This window comes from Pristis pectinata, chromosome 3, assembly GCF_009764475.1.
Source record: "Pristis pectinata isolate sPriPec2 chromosome 3, sPriPec2.1.pri, whole genome shotgun sequence".
Lineage (NCBI taxonomy): Eukaryota > Metazoa > Chordata > Chondrichthyes > Rhinopristiformes > Pristidae > Pristis > Pristis pectinata.
The window spans coordinates 22,471,587-22,493,764 of record NC_067407.1 but is presented as its reverse complement, the minus strand read 5'-3'; the positions used below and the strand labels follow the sequence as shown (position 1 = coordinate 22,493,764).

At 37.7% G+C, this 22,178-nt stretch overlaps 1 protein-coding gene across 1 annotated transcript in view; it reads right to left on the bottom strand.

The window, feature by feature from the left end:
* LOC127568484 (diencephalon/mesencephalon homeobox protein 1-like) overlaps positions 1 to 21,027 on the bottom strand; it is a 46,510-nt gene extending 25,483 nt beyond the window's left edge. Inside the window, exon 1 of the mRNA XM_052012287.1 lies at positions 20,767 to 21,027. The gene's annotated coding sequence lies outside the window, so the exon portion shown is untranslated. The remainder of the gene's footprint in view (positions 1 to 20,766) is intronic.
* Positions 21,028 to 22,178: the final 1,151 nt, after the last annotated feature.

The following is a 22,178-nucleotide window of genomic DNA, read 5'->3' as shown; positions in this document are numbered from 1 at the left end:
AAGTAACATCAAGAAGCAACAACTCATTGAGTAATTATTTTAGTAATTGTTCTTAATTATCAGTCTTATGTGCTTTTATGACATTCATTATACTGTGGAGGTGTGGTTACCATATCAAATGATTTTTGTGTATTTTTCAACTTACGAACCAAATTGACTTGTGCTAATCTGTAAAAATGGAACCCGTTCATTACCTGGGGATGGCCTGGATCCTGCTGTAGCCTTAAATAACCTAACTGGCTATCCACAACACCACTAACTTTTGTGTCATCCATAAACTTACAAATTATTCCTTCTACATTCACATCCGAGTCAGTAATATATATCACAAACAACAAGGGTCCCCGATAAGACCTGGGCTATATTCAGCCGTGAGCTGCTAAATGGCATGTAATATTCACATTACTCTAGTACCAATGATTTCATAAATTTGCAACCAAAAAGTCAAGGTTTTATGGACAGTACTGTGTGCTGCTGTTTTTTTTGATACAAAGTAGATAATAACCATCCTGAACAAATGAAAGTCTACCCACCTCCCAATGATATTACAGTCACGAACTACCTGAACTTCAACATGCTAGGTTTCATGATTAACCAATAACAACTGGACCCCCAGCCATGTAAATATTCTTGCCTTAAGCGAAGGTCGGAGTCTGGACATTCTGAAGCTCAGCTCCTCCCTTTCCACTGCCTGGAAGGCACAAATCAGAAGCTGATGGAATACTCTTCACCTGCTTGGATGACAGCAACTTCAACAATACTTAGAGTCAACAAATTCAGGATTCAGCAGCCAACATGATTAGCATCTGATCTTCCACCAATGTACCCACAGCTGCAATAAGTATGATCTAAAATACAGTGCAGCATTTCACCAAGACTTCCTTTACAACACTTCCCAAATTTAAATTGGTAAAGTGCTTTATTATTGTCACATGTACTGAGGTACAGTGAAAAGCTGGTCTTGCATACTGTTCAAACAGATCAATTCATTACACAGTCCCTGCAAATTCTCCAACATGACATGTAATCCTTACCTGAGAACATATCACTTCCTTGATCATCACTGGGTTTAAATATACTCAAGACCAAAGAGCTGAATTCAAAATGAGATGAGAATTACATCAAGGCAGCATTTGACTGAGAATGGCCTCAAGGGGGCCCTGGTAAAACTAAAGTCAAGCCAGGGCATCAAGGGAAAAACACTCCAGTGGTTGGAGTCATCATTTGTACAAAGGATCATGGTTATGGTTATTCATTACAGTCCCAGGACATCATTTCAGGAGTTCCTCAGGGCAGTGTCCTAGGCCCAAGCATCATTAGCTGCTTCAGGCCTGGACTGAAATGCGGCAAGTAACATTTATACCACAAAAGTGCCTGCAATGACCATTTCCAATGAGACCCTTGGCATTACAAATCACTGAAACCCCAATAACAATATCCTAGAGGTCACCAATAACCAGAAACTCAACTGGTCCAGCCACATAAATACCGTGGCTACGAGAGCAGATCAGAGGCTGAGTATCCTGCAGTTAACAACTTCCCGCCTGTCACTCCTAGGTATTTCCACTATCTAGAAGGCATAAGTCAGAAATGTGGTGGAATACTTTCCATCTGCCTGGATAACAGCAGTGCCAACAACTCACAAAAACTTGACACCATTCAGGATAAAGCACCCCACTTGATCGACATCCATGAACCTCCCTAAGCATTCACTCCCTCCGCTGCGTACAGTGGCTGCAATGTGTGTTATCAACAAAATGAGCTTCAATTACCCAGGCTGCTCTCACAGCGCTTCCCGAACCCATGACCTCTATTGTCAAGTAGGACAAGGACAACAGGTGCATGGCAACACCACAGCTGTAGATTTGCCTCCAAGTTGTACACAATCCTGACTTGGTCCTTCATCATCACTGGATTTAAATCCTGAACTCTCTGTCCAATAGCACTGTGCGGGTATTTTCACTACAAGGATTGCCATGATTCAAGATAACGACTCAAGGGCATCCGAGAATGGGCAATAAATGTTCACCTTGTCAGTGGCACCTAGAACATGCAAGTGAACCTAAACAAAGTAGTTGCACTTTTCATCACACAAACTGCAACAGTTCATGAAAATGGTTCATCACTGCCTCCTCAGAGACAATTAGGAATGGGCAATGGATATAGATTTTGCCAGTTTAATGCCAATTTGCTTTAGATTTTGTGGATAGTATGCAGAAATTTCTTCTCTCAGAGGGAGTGAATCTCTGAAATTCTCGGCCTCTGAAAGTGGTGGAGGCCAGATCATTAAATATATTTAAGATAGATACAGATAAATATTTGAAAGATTGAGAAATGGAGGATTATGGGGACAGGCACAGGAGAGGAGCTGAGGCAAGCATAGATCACCCGTGATCCTACTGAGTGGCAGGGCAGGCTTGAGGGACCTGATGGTCAACTCCTGCTGCTATTTTCTTGCGTTATTGTATTCTTGTGGATATGGAATGTCATTTAGATGCCAGGTTAACACAACTCCAAATGTATTTCACTATAATCAATAAGGAGGAAAAACAGCATCCCATTAGAATGGATGGGGATTAAATCTGCATCCCACAGATGAAAATAAACAATGTTTTAACAGATCATAACACTGCAATTTGTAAGATATACTGTGAAAGAAATGTGCAAGTCATTTATTTATGCCCATATCTATTTGTTATTAAATACTAGCTGATTTCCCACAGTTCTCCACATGAAGAATCAAATCAGATACATTCTTCAGGCTATTATGACTTGTAGCTAAATAGCAAAACTTATATTTTGAAAGCAGAAAAATAACGATGTTTAATGTGTGCAGTTTTCAATCTGAACAGGCTAAGAAGTTGGACGTTATAAAAGCAAAACATTATAGCTCCAACACTGGTGGGAGGATATAATTACCATGGGACATTTACGTGGAAATTTCTTTTATAAATTTGCAACAAAAAAATGTAATTAAACTTAGATATTTTATGGACAGGACTGAATGCTGATGTTTTTGCCATATATTATGGACAATAGATTTTCCATTTCCTGTCTTTATTTCCTACAAGTTTAAGGTGAACATTGTTTCTGATTTTCAAGATCTGAACAGTTCTAACCATTTCATCAGAAAGTACATAAACTTTTATATGGAGTATAATTGATACAAAATAACCCCAGATCCGTATTAATCAAAGTCCGAGACAAATATAGTTCAATGAACAGAAGCTTTCCTGTTTATGCTTATGTATAATTTCATTGGAAAAAATTTACTTGAGATTTACTCCTATTCTATAATTTCAACAGAGCGACCCATTTGCTATCCTTCCAGAAATATTACTTTAATGGATCAAAACATTTTCCATTTGTTACCATTCCAGTGGACAGTCATTCCCATTCTTCTGAAAGTATGTGACATTCTTTGAAAAAGGATGAAATTGAATCTAAGGTATTGAAAGAACTAAAAACAATTCTCCGTGAATCAGTTTGGAGCATGTCAAATATAACAGACCGGTAAGTGAATTTCACTCCAAGGAAGGCACATTTTACCAACTCCATATGAAGAACATTTGAAACTGCTTATGGATGCATAACAAGCTGTAATATAAAGTGAAGGGCTTAGGTGGCTTATACATCGCATGATGGAGTCAAGGGAATTGTTATCCCTGGAATTTAATTGAAGTTTATTTGGTTCAGTACTAAAATAATAAATTAACTGCATTAAATATAAGACTGTAGGAATTATGAGGTTGAGGAGGCTCACATAAAGAATAATGAATAACTGCAATTGATCACAAGATAATAATCACATTAATGCACTAATCTGATAGCATGGACAGTTTGAGTGATTGAAAACTGTCTGAAATACGGAGCTTTGAAAAAACTGCAGGCTATTATAATTCATACTGGTGTGTATGTGAACTGATTCGTTCATTTCTTTTTAAGTCTTTTTTTATAGGGAGGTGACAAGAGGGTGGTCGAGGGTTATATTAAACAGTGATGCTATATGAGGCCAATATAAATGATTTGTGAGGAACCCACACAGAACAATTCATGATTATGATACAACCAATGCAAGTTGTTCAGGTAGTAAGTTGTTTATAAGTTAGTAATTTGGCTCAGGAGTTTAGATAGTGTGTATGTTCTTTGAGATTAAGTTATAGTAGTGTGAAGTTTTCTTTCAATAAAACATTAGGGGAATTTATAAAAAACAGTAATTGATCATCTGATGGTCAGGATCAGACAATTTTGGTGTTTGTTATCTTATTTGTGATTTATTAGTTCTACAGAAATCAGCCATTGACCCATTTTATTGTTGGAAGTGTATCCCTTCTGCTTTGACATCATTAGTTATTGATCGTATTAATTTCATGAGCTTTATTCAAATTGATTCTATTTTGGTCCTATCATTACAGTGTCTACTAAAAGCTTGTTCCATACCTTGATGCCCTTTGCCATTCATGCAAGAAAATTCTTCATTATAATATCATTATTGCATATCTATCCAAAAATAATATGCCTGGTTAATGGTAATATCTGTGCAACCGATATTAAATATTGCTTAGCTTAAGTAGCTATGCCACAAAATAAGCTGTTGTGGACTGCGTTTTAAGCTGATCTAATTTGTAGAAGTCTCTGAACTGAAGCATTCTTGATCACATTTCAAATGTTGTTGGCAACTTAACCACCTAAGGTGACCAGGCATCCAAGTAAGACTAAGATTCCAGTTTCAATTTATCTCATTGCTTGTTGAAATTATGTCCTAACATAATGGTTGTCTTACATCCATTTTGCAGTGATATTCAGTTAAAAATGACTTTTAAATCAGTAAATAGAATGGTTTCTTCAACTTAATTTGCCTGTACACCTTTGTTAGCCTTGACGGAAAAATCTGATTCTATGCAGAATGATATCTTCAATAAAATATAACTGAATCAGCATTTAAAGGGTGATGATCAAATATTCCACTGGATACCTCAATCTGTTTCCGGGGATGATGATTTCTCTTTTTAATTTTTCTTTTGTTGACCTTTTAGGATGCTATTTCTTCAAATAATATTCTTCCTGTCAGGAACCACTCCAACTACTGTGAAGACCATATTTTTGTTGTAATTCAAATTTGAACCTAAAATATATATTTTAAAAAAGCAAGAAGTGGACCATTTGGTTTGAATAATCTGTTTGGATACTGTGCATTCTCTCTATGAAAACGTTAATAAACAGCAGTTAAGGCAATCTTTGTTTCCATTTAAACATTTATCTATATTGACATTAATTTTTCATTACATTTTGACTCCATATGGATTAAATAGGTGGCAATCACAGCCAGCTAAGCTTTGATCAAATCAGTGCAAGTGAATCATTTTATTAACTCAGCACATATACAAATTCAAACATGAGGCTCCAAGGTATACTAATGGACGCAGGTATCACTACTTCAAGCACAATATTGAAATGTACAACTACAAAATACTCAAATGTATAGAGGTATGTTATGTTAATCCACACCTACGCGGTTCAACACAAAACCCAATGTAAACACATACATCATGAAGTTAAACTGTACAGTACTATGCTCAGAACATTTTGATACACTGCAAATATGTGTAATGATGCATTCCAACAAAGTATCCACAGTTCATTGACTAACCAGTATATGATGCCCTATTACAAAATAAGTTGAAAACTTGTGAGTGGGCAACATCCTGGGAATACTAGTAAACAAGATCACAAAACAATGTCCTGAAGTACGATTGCAATGTACTCCTACACAGCATCACACCTATGATTATGCCATAGAAACAGAAAAAGCTGGAAATACTCAGTAGGTGAGTCAGAATTAGTGGAGAGGGAAACAGCATTAACACTTCATGTCTTTAACCTTTCAACAGAACTGGAATAAGTTTTCCTCTCTATAGATACTTTATGAACTGCCATCTGTCTCCAATGTTTCCTATTTATAATTCAGAGTTCCAGCAATTTCAAAATTTGACACAATATCAATTTTTTAAATACAATCCTTTAATTGCTGTGGACAGTATTCCTCTGACTTTTCTTGTTTTATCCTTCCTGTTCTATTCTTCCTGGAACTTTGCTGATTTGAAACCAAGATCCATTATAAAATCTTTAAACTCCTTATTCTAGTTCATTCTGGATCACAAAATAATGGAATTATTATTTCCAATGTCATTTCTCAATTTTATAATCATCAAACTTTTCAGGCCCAAACTGGCATAAAATTTATCTCTAGCTTTTTCTTTCTTTTCTACCTTGTCATATTGTCCATTTTGGGTATTCATTCCACTTTAATTTCTCACATTTGTTGCACAATATCTCAATGTATACAACACTCCAATGCAAATCAAATCTAATATCACAAACCTTGAAATTATATCCCAAGATATCTTTGGAGCACTGTGCAATAGAATCAACTATTAGACCTAGGTTTTCAAATGGGCATGGTCGGTGAGGGGTAATGATAAGGTAAAGTTAGAAGGGAGTTGCAATTAGAAAAATAGTTTTGGTTGAATGTTTATAATTAGAGTGGAAAATGGTATGGATGAGGGGCATACAAAAACCTCTCTTTAGTGAGGTTGCAGCAAAGAAGGGTTTGGAGAACAGCCTCCTCATCACAATGTCATGGAGTCTCAAAATTGAATTTTTGGAGTTGAATCAATAAAAACAGTTCCTGTACTAGTTTCCAAATTACAACAATCCCATTGTGTAGTTACATTAATCCCTTTTTAGATCTTCACTTAAGTTAAAGCTGTAAATCCTCCAACGATCAATTTTTTTACCATTAAAAAATGGGAAGACTTTTACAATCTGTTATAAACGAACCCAGAAGGTTGTATGTTAAAAAAAATTAATAAGACGAACAATCAGATCCTTACATTGGGGCCTGGTAAAATCTAGCAGAGGACCACTTATATTTTTACAGAAAGTATTCAGAATTATTATACCATTAGACTGGAATTTAGTGTTTAACTACTATGTTCTAAAAGCATATTCTGTAACAGGATAAATAAGGCTGGTTTGATACATTGGAATCGTAAAAAGGGAGTGGTAATGTAGTGTAGACAGTGGATATTCATCTCAGGCGTCTGTATTTAAATCCACCTCAGACTGATTTTGGATGTCTCTAGCTTCACTCTTGTTCTGAGTAGCTACATAGAAAACTGCCCAAATACTATACTGGCAAACTGACAAAAAAAAGGGCAGGTAGAATGATTGGTCTGTTAAATTAAGAATGGTACATTGGGTGGGTGTGTGTTGGGGGTGGCGGGGGGAGTTGAGGGTGATCTTTCAGAGTTGAGCCATGTTGGTAGAGTAGAGGGATCTTTTCTCTTCATCCATCAGTGTTGCATCTGACCTTGGTGTGCTTGATAATGACACTGAATGGTGTTTGAAAATGGAATCTTTTCAAATGGAAAATGGCACTAATATCCCTTAACATGAGCACAAGAGGAAAGTCAGGAAATTACATCTGGATCAGTTGGGTAATTATTGGCAGCTATATGTATTGAACTGTATAAGGATGCAATTGCTTTCCTGCAGAATTTGGCTAAATATTTGAACAAGTTTTGGCCAATAAATGGTAGATTGTTCTAATGGCTACATAATCTCCATTAAATTAGTTTATATATTAAAATTAGGATAATGCAATCATTGAGAACTGGAGCATATCACAGACTAGAACAGAAATTTGTTTGCTTTTACATGGATTTGAATGAAGTCTATCAAGAGATGGTTATTCCAATATACAGGTAATTACGCAAATGTTGCAACTGATGAATATTGAAATGCTAAACATTGAAATAAAATGCTTAATGGGGAGTTATTTTTATATTTATGTGTAGATCATCTGTAGTTTCATGTTTGCCTTCTATGCAATGGGATTTTATTTTTCCATCAGCTTAAATCTGGATTGAAGATCTGACCTGCCTCTAGAGGAAAGCAGAGTGAGACTCCCTGGAGGGGCCACCTTATTACTTATGGTTTGGAGCTTTTTTGAGTATAAATCCAGTGCAATGTCAAGCCTAGTTTACAATATGCACAGTGGGTCTGTGGTGCCCCATGGACAGTTTGTAAACCTAGCCAAACAGCTTTCATTTAAATATTTAGAGGCCAGACTTCCATTTCCCAAAATAGAAACATTTACCATTTTAGAAACAGCTCTGATGTAGCTGTATTCAGGAAAATACCAGCCAGGCTGAAGCTGAGCAGCATAAACAGGATTCTGCCTGGATGCAGCACTGGAACTACTGGTCTGAGACCTTGCAACCTGTCTGTCAGGGTATTCATTGAGGTTGGAGAGGGTGGAGAAGATGGAGGTGCAAGGGACTAGACAAGGAGCTGTGGGTTAGTGTTTTTATTTGTTTTTGCTTTTTTAATGATTTCACTTTATTTTCCTTGTAATAGTTTGTAAATCTACAACACATGAGTGATTTGCAGAAGTGACAGGAAAAGTCTTTGAGAGTATTATTATTGGAAAGTTGGGTGACTGTGACAAGTAAAAGTCAAGTTCTTTTGCCTCATTTCTTCATTGCAAGGCCATAGAATAATTTGCCCTTTTTAATGTTTATCAGACTGGAGAAGTGGCCAGATCCAAATAAATAAATTCTAATAATGGTTCTTTTTCAAAGTTGTGATATTCATTGCTCATTTTCCTGAACTGATCCATTACTCAATTATATAAGTGTATGTGCTTCATGATATGTTTCTTTTAGCCTGCAGAAGCTGCAGCTGACATTCACAGAATTGTGCATTTTTTTTTACAATAACATGATCCTGTTCGTGATGAAAAGATCAGTTCCAGTGCCTGCAGAATAATATTCTAATTTCTACCAAATGAAATTAATTTGTCATTATTGTTCAACTAGGCAATGGCATGACTGGTGTAGGAAGCTGAAAAGTTTTACTGGCAGCAGAACCAGACTATGTTCTTCTGAACTGTAGGTTGACACATGTCATTGAGGTTGAGGTTTACGTGCACATAAACAGGATGAACCTAACCAGAGAATGCCTGACACAGCTCTAGGATGCAAAACAAATTGAAAAATTGCTTCAATTTAAAGCACTGGCAACTATATCTCAATGAATACAAAATGAAAAGTGGTGATCAGGAAAAATATATTCCAAATGTCCTTTTTACAGAGAGAAAAAATTTACATTATATTGTTTCTGGCACCACAAAATAACATAAGAATGCGAGAACATGAGAAAATAGAGGCAGAAGGAGGCTACCAGGACCCTCAAGTCTGCCTTGCCATTCAATATGATCATGGCCAATCTATACTGGCCTCAACTCTTCTATGCCAATTCTCCATAAACCTCAATTTAAGCATAAGGATTTTTTTAAAATGACAACTTCAGAAACATGCCATTGATTTCCATGCCATAAAATGAACAACATGTCTTAAGTAAAGGCAGTTATTCTGGTGCAAGATAACCATTTGCAATCAAGGAATGTTGCACACAGTCTTAAACAGCATAATTCCAAATGGTGCAAAGACAACTTTCTAAACTTCAGTTTTAAAGTTTTGTGTGCCCAGTCAGTCCATTGGCACATTCTTGAAATAAAGTTGTTAGTAGGGAAACAAGAGGTTAGATGCAGATTTACATATCATACAATATTTCACAGTTTGTCTCCACACTAAGTAGTTTTGGCTTTGCATTGACATGAACAATGTGGTGTATGAAATTAATTCAATTGTATTCTGGAAACCTGACTGAAGTCACTTTGTGGAGATAATCTCCCACCATTTTTATGATCACCCTAAAATTTTTTTGACCTTCATTTTAAAACAATTCAAAAGAGCTGGCTATTCCCTTGACATTAAAAATTGAAATATTGTTCCAATGCTATAGGACACAGCCCCACACGTTAATCCAGTTTGCCCTGCAGCAGAGCAGTGCAGAGGCAGAATAACTCAAAGTGGAGCTTTACAGTAACAGTGCCATTACCAACCTCAACACTTCACTGTCAGTCAAGGGCTATGCAATAATAGATTTATACAGTGCCATTTTTCCCTGATTTTTGGTTAGACTTACTGTTTCCATAACACTGGGGTGAGGAGGCTTCACTTTTTATCAACTGTAAATTTTTTGTGTTAATCTGGAGTCAGTCTGGCCTGACTTCAGACCATGTAAAGTGAAGATTCATGGAGGAAAGAATCAGATTGTTTCTCACCCCAGATACACATCAGACCATGATTCTGATCCACAAAGCCATTGTTAATTGTCTGTGAAAGGGAATTTGTATTTAACAACCACATTAGAATTCTCTGAAGATGTAATGAACCAGGATAGATAAGGGGTGCTGGTGGATGCAGTGGAGCTGAATTTCTAAAAGGCACAGGTGTTACCGCAGATTATACAGGCTCATGGGTTGATGGTAACATATTAACCCAGAAGGAAGATTGGTTGATAGAAAACAAAGAGTAGGTGTTATAGGGTAATTTCAAGTTGGCAGATCTTAATTAGTGGGGTTTTCCAGAGGTTGGTATTGGGCATCAGCTATTCAGAGTCTATGTGAATAACTAAAAAGTAGGGAGTGAATGTAATAATCCAGTTTTAATGACAATACAAGAGAGTCATGGGGTCATAGAGTTATACAGCATAGAAACAGGCCCTTCAGCCCAACTTGTCCAAGCTGATCAAAGTATCTTCCTGAACTGGTCCTACTTTCCCGCATTTGGCCCATATCCCTCCAAACCTTTAGACTCCCCTACACTGGGAAGAATATTGTGACCATCCATCTTGTCTATGCCCCTCACGATCTTATTAAACTCTGTAAGGTGACCCTTCAGTTTCCTTTGCTACAGGGAAAACAGTCCCAACCTAACCAGTCTTTCCTTATAACTCAAGCCCTCCAAGCCCAGTAACGTCCTTATAATTTTTTTCTGAACTCTCTCACATCCTTCCTATCATATGGCAACCAGAACTGCACGCAATATTACTGGCATGGTCTCACCAACCTCCTATACAGCCGTAACATTACAGTACTCAATGACCTGTCCAATGAAGGCAAACATGCCATTCACCTTCTTCACCACCTTGCCTGCCTGTGTTGTTACTTTCAGGGAACAATATACTTGTATAACTGGGTCTCTCTGGTCTACAACATTCCCCAGGGCCCTGTCACTTACTGTGTACGCCCTGCTGGGTTTAACTTCCAAAAGTGCATCATTTCCTCTTGTCTGAGTTAAGTTCCATCTGCTATTCCTGTGTCCACTTTCCCAGTTGATCTAGATCCTATTGTAAGCTTAGACAAGCTTCTTCACTGTCCACCATACCATCAGTTTTGGTGTCATATGCAACCTTACTAATCATGCCACCTACATTCTCATCCATATCGTTAATATTTAGTACAGAGGTGGGAAAGTAAATTATGAGGAGGACACAAACAGTTTGCAGAGGAAAATAGGTTAAGTGAGTGGGTACGAAGCCAGAAGATGGAATAAAATGTGGGGGAACCATGCAGGTAGAACAACAAATTACCAGTATCATTTGTAAGACAATGGAATGTTATTGATTAGAAGTAGTGTCCTTGTAGAAGATACACAAATCTAGCGTACAGTTAACACAAGCAATCAAGAAATTAAGAGTTTGAATGTGGACCTTTATTGCAAGAGGGAGATGTACTACTAAAATAATGAAGTCTTACTAAGCACTTCAAGGCTTTCATGAATTTGTAGCTGGAGAATACAAGTTTGTAAAATGAACAGAAAAAATAATGGAAAGAAGTATTAATTGACACCAACAAAAGCAGCAAACTACCATATTGCCATATGTACATCTCCATATAATGACATAAAGCTACCTCATTTATTATCAATGGACATCACTGGAGAATTGTCATTATCGTCAGGACTTGCTACATGTGCTCTGAACAATATATTTATTACAACGAAACAATGTCATTAAATTGACCTATTCCACAGACTCTTCTGTGCAAATGCACTTTGCTCTGAGGGATATTATACAGACAAACAAACAAGAAACCCATTATTTCTATAAACTTCTTACCATTTACTTTTGGGTCTGTTTGTCCTATCATTCAGTTTTACTAGTCCTTCCTTCAATAATATGTACTCATTGGTCACTGGTCACTAAAAGTGCTGGTTTTATTGATGTAGTTTTGAAAGTGAATATATATTGATAATGGTTCAATTCACTGTACTTTTCTTTAAATTTATGAATCCTGAGAAGTGCCACTATTTACCTGAATTATACTCACTGTTCTTTTTGAATGGCATTTTTTTTGTAATTGAGAGTAAGGGTTATAAATGTCTCACCTACATGGTTGAACTTCTGTCAAGTGTTAAGTGAACTGGAGGTTAAAACGCTGAAATGAAAATTTAGCAAGGCCTGTTGACAAGGACCACTGCTTTCTAATTGGACAGGCAGACTTTGTGCTTGAGAGGGTACAACTATTGCGGTACACAAAATAAGTGGTACAAAGATTATGCAAGTATCCTGATAGATGAGTTGGTTTCCCACTATTTCAGCTTCTGTTGGTTGCAAACAAATTAAAATCAGTGGACAATCAATTTTTAAAAGATTTCAGAAGGTCCAATGGCCTTTGAAGAATTAATTCACTGCATGGATTCATTCTAAATCACTACATGTTTGATTTTGCACTTGTTTAATAGATCAATTATATTACTACTCATCTTTGCTGTACTTTCTAAGCAATAGGAAAGATGTTATGAGTTGTATAGTGTCACTATTTTATTCATGAGAATATTCTACAGGTTTATTGAAATTTATATAAAATGCAATTCTCAGCAATTGGATTCTGTGGAGAAAAGAAAAATCTTTAAGCAAAAGAACAAACTGCTGGAGGGACTCAGCAGGTCATGCAGCAACTCTGGAGGTGGATGGAAGGTCAATGTTTCAGGTTGAGAACGTGCATCAGGACTGAGAGTGTAGAGGAGTGATAGCCAGTGTAAAGAGGTGAGGGAGAGGGGTGTAGCAGGGACTGGCAGGCTGGGTGAGGATGATGGGCAGATTGCACTAGTCTTACTGTAAAAACCCTTAGTAAGGGTAGCTCTGTTGAATATAGTGTCCTTGGCCATAATTACTATTGAATAAATTGTTGAACAAACTAATTTTAAGTGAGTATTAATTCTATAAGAATAATTCTTCCAAAATTCCTTGCCTTTAATTAAACAGTGAATTTTTAAAAGGAAGAATACTGACAGTGAAAAGAAAAAAGATCCAATCTTCAGTACATCAGTGCAAATGAACTTCTGGTTAACAGGTGCTGAATGTCCCTATGATGAGGAATGCACAAAAGTAGAGGGATGAAGGGAAGGCCATCATGTGAAATTTTGGTCACCCCATTACAGGAAAGATGTGGAGGCTTTGGAAAAGATGCAGGAGAGGTTTACCAGGATGCTGGCTGGATTAGAGGGGATGAGCTATAGGGAGAGGTTGGACGGACTTGGATTGTTTTCTCTGGAGCATTGGAGGCTAAGGGGAGACCTGATAGAAGTTTATAAAATTATGAGAGGCATAGAGAGGTAGACAGCCAGAATCTTTTTTCTAGAATAGATATGTCAAATACTAGAGGACATGCATTTAAGGTGAGAGAGGGAAAGTTTAAAGGAGATGTGTGGGCAGAGAGTGGTAGGCGTCCGGAATGGGCTGCCAGGGGTTGTGGTGAACGCAGATACAATAGTGGCGTTTAAAAGCCTTTAGATAGGCACATGAATATGCAGGGAGGGAGGGATATGGATCATGTGTAGGCAGAAGAGATTTAGTCTACTTTGACGTCATGTTCAGCACAGATATCGTGGGCCAAAGGGTCTGTTCCTGTGCTGTACTTTTCTATGTTCTATTAGTGCTTGACCCGATTCCCTTTATTAGAAAACCATGAATATGCACACTGCAGCAGGACAACTGGTGACGGTAACTTTGGCTAACCTTTTTCCCTTCTCTGGCTCAAGGTTTTCAGAGGACAACTAGCAAACCACGTCTTGTAACCACGGAATGAATCTGCATCCTTATTCCCCATTTTCCCATGTAGCAGCAGATTAATAATTGAGCCATTAGAAGTGTTTGGTATCAGCAATGTATTTGTGCTATTAGTTATAATGACTTTGTAGCTATTATGTAAACCTTTTGAGTAGAAGTGGAAAGTCAGCATTAAGGATGGTATCAGATTTACAACAAAAAATAATGTACTCTTACATTCCTGTGGTAACACTGATCATTATAGACTATCAATAGGCAGTTACTACTATAAATTGATATGTGATCAGCATATGCATTTCACTTTATTGTTGATGAGTTTTAATCATTGCATTGTATAGAATGACTTGTGACCAAATTGTTTATTATGTTTAGTTTTAACTATAGCTTGGCATGCCCAAGATCTATAATATGTGTATCTAATTGTAAACTTCCGTGACCAGCTAACCTCAGTGGAAATTAGCACTAGACTTACCTCATTGTATGGAGCACCCAATACAGACTGACTATAAAGCATATTTGGAAATTCATATTCAAAGAACACGCAGGAAAGAGATTTGTGCAATACAGTTGTAGGCCTTGTTCTACTCTTTACATAGAATCTGCAATTCAAATGATTACTTCCAGTGTTTAAATTCAACCTGAGTCTCCTCTTACTCTAATTAACTTTTTCACACTGTACCCACATCCCTTGCTTCCCCTCTGCTTCATGTATTCACCAAGCTTTCCCTTATAAGTATCAGTTCTCTCTGCTTCAACAGCATTGTGTGGGTACAAGATCCAAATTATCCACATTCTGTGTAAAGAAATCTCACATAAATTCTCTATCTCACCTGTTAACCAAAATCTTTTTTATTTGGGCCCCCAGCTCACCCAAAAGTGGAAATGCTTTTTTTTCCCCATTCCTAACCAAAGCACTTTGTTACTTTAATAACCTCCATAAACTCTTCTCTGAATCTAATCTACCAAAGGGCATAGACCTGATAAGTTACTCCCAGAAAATGTGTGCATTCTTGTGCACTTTCCTCACTGCTTTTTTTTAGCAGAGATCAGAACTGCACACAGTTCTCTGTGTGCAATCTATTCAAGGCTGTATTTAACATTAGGAATGACCCATTATTTGCAATGGTCTTAACAGCTTCTGCTGCCACTTTTTAGCCTTTTTGTGTGTTCAGATTACTATTTTATCCCATTTAGCTTCCATGGAGTAAATGATCCATTTTGCCTGCAGTTCTATCGGGTGATTGGTGAATTTACCCTAGTACTCCCATTATTTCTGTCACTTTGTTCACTGCAAAGTGGAATGGGTATCAAGGTGTAGGAAACTAGTAAGCATATTATATGCTAAATGGGATAAAATAGAAACATGGATAGGAAGACTAAAAACTAGCAGCAGAATCTGTTAAGACCATAGCAAATAATGGACCATTCCTAAAGTTAAATGCCCTTAAGTGCAGGACCTCTTATACACCAGGCTATTCAAGATTGCTTCAATTGTCAAAATGGTGTAGTATAATTCCAATCTGATATGCAAAGATTCAGTACAGGCTGGCACATAGTGGGAAGAAAAACTTTCTGGATTTATCCTGATTCAATTTATTTTCCTTTTTCTATCTAAATGGAGAGTGACCCACAGGGTGACAAAATGTTTCAGCAACAGTGTTATCTATTATTATCAAATTATCTATTGGGGGAAAAGCCATTAATTATGAACCACGCGATTACAAAGAGGTAATTGGTATAATTACCGCCATCCCCTTTAATGTAGTGTGACTGATGCGTTTTTTTTTGTCGAATTTAATCAGGCGATTTGTTTCGTGTTAAGAGACATAAATCCGGTTAAACTCAAACTTTAATTGCATAATTACTGAAGGATATCTCTGTCTCCTCCATTGATATTGATTCTTTCTACCCATCCAACTAGTAATCTCGTTCATGTACTCCGCATGCACAGATTCTAGATATCAAAATGTATTTCTCTATATTTAGTCAGCGACGATATATGAATCTATATTTAATATAGAAATAGGTATATATTCAGATTGCCCCAAATAAACATAACACCCCTTAAGATTATGCCGTGTATACGTGTGTCTTAAACTGTCTTTTATTGATTCAGTAAATCTGCATATAAATGGGTGCCTTTGCTGTGGCTCCCCAAGGGACTCAGGGGAGTGAACAAATTTACTGCAATCTTGGGTACTGAAATGTGGAACATCAGTAATGTCAAATAACCCTAATAGATTGTTAAAATGTCTCAGCACTTGTACTGCATATTCAAGGTGAAGCAATAATTTAGTCTGAGATTTCTCATGAACTTCGATTTTGCTATGCTAAATTAAAGGACATTTGGGTCTCAGCAACGGAGCTCCGCATTTCTCTGGGTTAAGAGTTGTGCAAAGTTCTTAAACTGAATGCACATTCCAGTGTAAGATAATGTTGAAGAAAAAAGGTGATAAAAGAAAGACGGGGCAGAGGCGGGTTGACAGAAACAGAGACTGAATGTCAAAAGATGACGTGTGGACAAATAATAAGGGAAAAGACACGGAGAGTCAGAGTGGGGAGAGGTGGTTAGGATGGGGGAGGGTGGTGGGATGTGGCGGGAGCACTGGTGGGGTAGAGATTATCAAAACAAGAAAGATGATGAAGCTTTGCACTCGTTAACGCATAAAGGTATTGTTTTGACAATTGCTATCCCGGGAATTGTCTTATACAGAATTGGCCGTGGAAGGGGCCGGGCCCCGAGCGACTTCAGTACTAGAAAGACAGCGTCCTTAAATCCATTAGTAATTAGTACCACCGCAACTAATCCGAAATATCTACAGATAATCAGCAGATACCCCAAAAGAGACATCGAGTTTAGAGCTAACGTGAACACAGTAGATTCGGCAAAACTGAGAATTAGTGTAATAAATATTTCAAATACATTGAACATGGAAATGGTCAAATATTTTTACAACCCGCCTATATATTTTAAAGTGATAATATACTTGGCATATGGAATTTGTGTGGCTATTTTATTCCTTCATTATGTCCCCAAGTCAATTGTCTTCCGCACAGACTAAGCGGGCTTCAATATGTATTTTCCGAGTTTTGTTCCCATAACAAATGAAAAAGAAACAAAAGTTACGATTATCCGCATTTTCATTTTTAAGATGATCATCTGCTGGTTTGTGCAGTGTTAAAAGTTTGGCATGGCGGAGCTGCCGGAAGGGATCCTTGCTCCGGGACATGATTATATATTTATTACTGTCATCTACATCGGCAAAGGCAAATCTAACGGCAGCGACGATCTGGAACCAAATATACAGTAATCCTAATCGAACTGCATAAATCAAAGCAAGAGAAAGATGGAGAGTAGGAGGGTGAGAGATGACACCGAAGCAGGAGGAATGTAAGTCTCTTTTTCAGATAAGACACCCGACTTTTGGCAGCTAAGGGAGGTATTTCTAAAATGTTTGTAATCGTTTATTATTTCGGGCAGTAATAGGAATATATTCATACGCTACATATTGTCCTTCACTCAATTCGAGAAACTCGGGTACAGGCTTATACAACATATATTTTAACAGCGTGTTTACAATTATTTTTGCATTATTAAAATCACAGCAAATTAGGTAAGTGCTTATTAATATTTCACAATAGAAAATAATAAAAAGACATCAAAAACCTACAAATACAGTTAAACAGTTGCTTTACATTCCAAAGGGGTTTGTACTTATAATTGGAACATTGGCAACTTTAGTTTAAATAATTAAGTTGTGATAATTAAATATTTTAGGGTGTAGCTTTAGGGCAAACAATATTCAAATGTGCTAATTATACTTAATTGAGATGTTTTCTCGCTGTCAAAGTGCGCTAAAGAGTATGTAATTGTGGGCCGTCACTCCAAGTGAAATTGAACGCAATTATATTCAGACGCAAAATTAAAAACATGCAACAGAATTAATTGTTTCTTAATTGTTGTTAATTATTAAATAAAGTCAAATGGGCCTTGGTCACATACTAAACAAACATGAGCGCTACTTGTGCGTTTTAAAGTCATGATTTATAGAACTGCACTTGAATTAGATTAAATTCAGAACGCTGGGATTTCCCGCTTACACCGGTCCACTCTGTTCCTTAAGTCTTTGTACATTGGGACGAAAGTAATTATTTATGGACACTTGCTAAACAGTTTAAAAAATTCATTGAAATGAGATTTACAGCAGCGCCCAGGAATGTTGATTACTTCGACAGAGGCGATTCCTAAACATTTACTTTGCTACAAAGTAGGCCAGCATTCAGCAGTCACCTCTGCATCGGGATCATCGCCGTAGGGGCGAGTTTGGCAAGATTTATTAGATATTCCTTAAAATATGCATCCTGATCCCCATTTGGCTCAGGACCTAATAGAAGTGGAAATAGCTTTCGACTGCAGTGCGGTTCATTCATCATCCTCTCTGACACCAGGTTGATTCCACAACCACCTCCCCCCAACCCCCCACAAACCCTAGCACCCCCCCCCCCCACACACACAATGTGTATCTCACACACACACACACACACACACACACACACACACACACAATGTACTAAGAAGATGCACCAGAGTTTATACAGTTTCCAGAAAATCTGCCTCTTTCTCATCATTTGCGCCGCACACTCCTCTCCTTACTTTGTCTGGCTTCCTGTCTTTATTTCGCTTTCATTTTCCCTATTCCATTTTTGATGCTTGCTTATTCAACTATTCCTTTCTCCAAGACTGTGACGAACATTCCTGGTTTTGCGTACGCTGTCCGATACGTGTTCGTATAACGCATCATTTATGCATCTATCTGCATATGTTCAGGCATTGTAAATATTGGACCCATGAAGGCATATAGCTAATACCATAAATATTTAATGTTGGTAAAAATGTTTATTAAAATTATTCAGGTAAATTTTGCATGCGTACATAATATATTTAAACACAGAGATGTCACTACCTTTATCCTCTCTTTTTCTGTGCGAATAAAATTGTCTTAGGAATGCAGCTTATTTAATTTATAATTCGTTTCAGATGCGTTTGGAACTTTCTTTATCTATTTCAGAAATTACCGCAACAGTCTAGTTCTCAGTCGCGTCCTCATTTCTTGGTATCTTATCCCATGAACTAAATTTGCATTTGCCGGACCTATAAAATATACTCCGCTGCTTTATTGAGTTGATGGCCACAATTACAGTCATCTTTCTCCATTACATTTAGTTTGTCTGTGTGCGCGTTTGTGTGAAACAGAAGGAGAGAGGGGAGAGAGTCGGGGTGGGGAGATGCAAGTGGCTAATTATTTGATCATCCGGAAAGTAAACCCCAGGTACATGACCAACCAGCGCAGAGTTAATAAATTGGCAACAATGCAGCTACAGCTGTACTGAATAACGGTGAGAGTACTTTAAAGTGGACCATGCTGTCTTCAATTATAACTTCATCATGCATTCATGGCCAAATAATCTGATGTATTCATTTTTTGCAACAGTAATGCCTGTTCACATTAATTCCAATTTTTAAAATCTGTTTATCATCTATTCATCTAGCCAAACAAGTTGTTAAAGTTAATAATTCAGAATCGCAAAAGTAATCAATTTCTTCGAAATTCCGGGAAGAAAATTGGAACCGACCCACAGGGGTTTGCTGAGATATCTAGCTGGAATGTCCCATTTAATTATAATTCCGAAACAACTTATCGTAAAGGCATAGCGACGTTGGAGGTAAGTATATCCCATCCAGAAAGACCCTTCAAAATCCAGCTGAATTTACTCGTCATTATTCTGAAAGTTAGCCGAAATTTTCCCTCCACATCATTAGGGTTGCGGTAACCCTCCGCTTTTCATTGCAGTCTTTTTTCCTCAAACGATCAGAACAAAGTATTGAAAGCCTTCGCAATAATTTTATGGGGAAGAGTGAATCGGGAGCCAAATATTTTTCCATCACACCCGCGATTCCCCTTTCTGTCAAAAGCATTTCAATAGAACATAGGATTGAGGGTTCACGGGTGTATTACAGAACTAGCATCAGAAAATAAAGCATGTTGCGCTGTTATTGACATTTAATCAACACGTATAGGCTATCAAGTTTAAAACTAACACGCGCATCAGTATTTTTTAAAATCTTAAAATCCTGATAGTTACCAGAAATGTCGGAAAGCTTGGGGAGGGAAATACCATTCAAGGCTTTTTTTCTGAATGGAAAGTTTTTTTCAGAACTTGTCAGTTGACATGAAGGTAGGTTCTGCATTTACAGAGCAGTGTAACTAGTTGGAATTTATTCCAGTTTATTTTTGGATGTCAGGTGGGAAATGTTTTGACGAGGTTGCTCTCAACTTGCTTTTGTCTTTACGGAGATTTGATGGGGGCGGGATGGTGGGGAAGATGGTGTACGAAGAGTGATACTCATTCCGAGATATTTGAAACCATCCGACATGTAGTGTTTAAAATGCTCAGGATCAGCTTCCTTCTCGCTCTTCCTATTTTGTGTACTGGCCGCGTGATATAAACAGGAAAGAAAATAAAAGAAAGAGCGAGGAGTCAAATGTTGGGACCCACCAGCAACCAAATTATCACCATCGGGCGAGCACAAATTAAACTTGTCATGGAGGCAAACAAATCCGAGCTAGCAGCCTGTAAGTGTACCAAAGAGCAGGGTTTCATTAGTGTGTACACACGTATACGCAGGTTAAACGTACTGCTTCAACTAGTTGCATATTCAAGGACAGTGAGAAACAGAATAGTTTTGTTTAGTATCAATTTAAGACTAAATTCTACACTTACCTTTCTAAACCTGAATCTTTCCTCTAGCTCACGGAAGATAGACTCCTTTCAAGGGTTCTTGAGTAAAAAGGCAGGCAGAATATCTAACACTTAGAATTGTGAGTTGTTCAGTAAGACGGTTCTGTCGTTTTACTTCTGTCTGCAGACACCTCTTGTCTCTCTTTTGGTATCGCTCTGCCTCTCTCTCGATCTCTCTCAGACTCCGTTCCTGCAGTTTACATTAGAAAGTTGCAGCCAATGATAGGGTATGTTGCCATCTGCTGGGAAGTAGGCTGATGCAGGAGTTTAAAACAGAACCACTGGCGTGCTTCAGGAGCGAAGAGCAAGGCTGCAGGATTTCAATGGTCCTTCAACATGTCAATCAAAGCATGGTCTCTCCGTCTTCCTCTTACTTCTGCTCAAACTTCTTATAAAACAACCTGCGTCACGTTCCTATCTGCACAGATCAAATCAGCTTCACACATTAAAACACAATAAAGAATTCCTGATATATTTTCGACAAGAAGGACCAACTTTTCCCCTCCCCACAGAACAAAAAAATTGCTCAGTATTTAAGCGGGGACTGTCTACTGTACACGGATATCATTTTCCTGTTAGTAGGGGGCTGTACAGTTTTTGGTACAGGATTGACGAACTCAACCGTTGATTTTATTTGCTTTTCAGATTTGTCATGCTTTTTCGCAGCAGAATGGACGGCTCTAACCCTCTGGATATTGCTAATAGAGCCCCGGGTCCTTCCCATACAATCTCTCCCAGCCCTGACGGCTTAAACTGGGATTGGGGCAACACGACGCCATTCCACACACCAAAAAGCTGCCTTAAAATGACTACTGGTAAGAGGATTAAAGCAATAATGCCCGTCTCTTCTTGATGTGTGCTCGATAGCGTCTCCTTCCCATAGTGCAGAAGAAAACTTTGCTCTAATATAGGGGCGGTAATACCTTTATTGAGTAATAGTTGAGACATTTCTCGTAAAAGGTTGCTCTGTGAGGTTTGTGTCTAGTTATTTAAACTACTTGCGTAGCTTTCTTTTACCATTGGATTCTACTTTTCTATTTTATTGCAGCGTTAAGCTCTGCTTTCCTGATATTGACTAACAGATCTGCAGTCTTTTTATTTATTTTGCATATTTCACCAATCCTCCTTTCATCTCGCCTTTATTTCTCTCACACCTTTTTTTTCCACAGAGTTCTCTTGTTTCCACGCTGCTGTCGCTGCCGTTGTTTGGAAACACCCGCTAAAACACTGGCTGCTTATATGTTTAAGTTTCTGTCTAGCAGGCTCCCTTGTCTCAAGCCAACTGCGGGTCTGCAGAATGAAAGGGGATTAACTTGTGAACTGCTGAAAGTAGGGACTTAAATGGGCGCAAAATCTCTCAAATGAGTCATTGTGGGAGCCGTTCTAAAGCAATT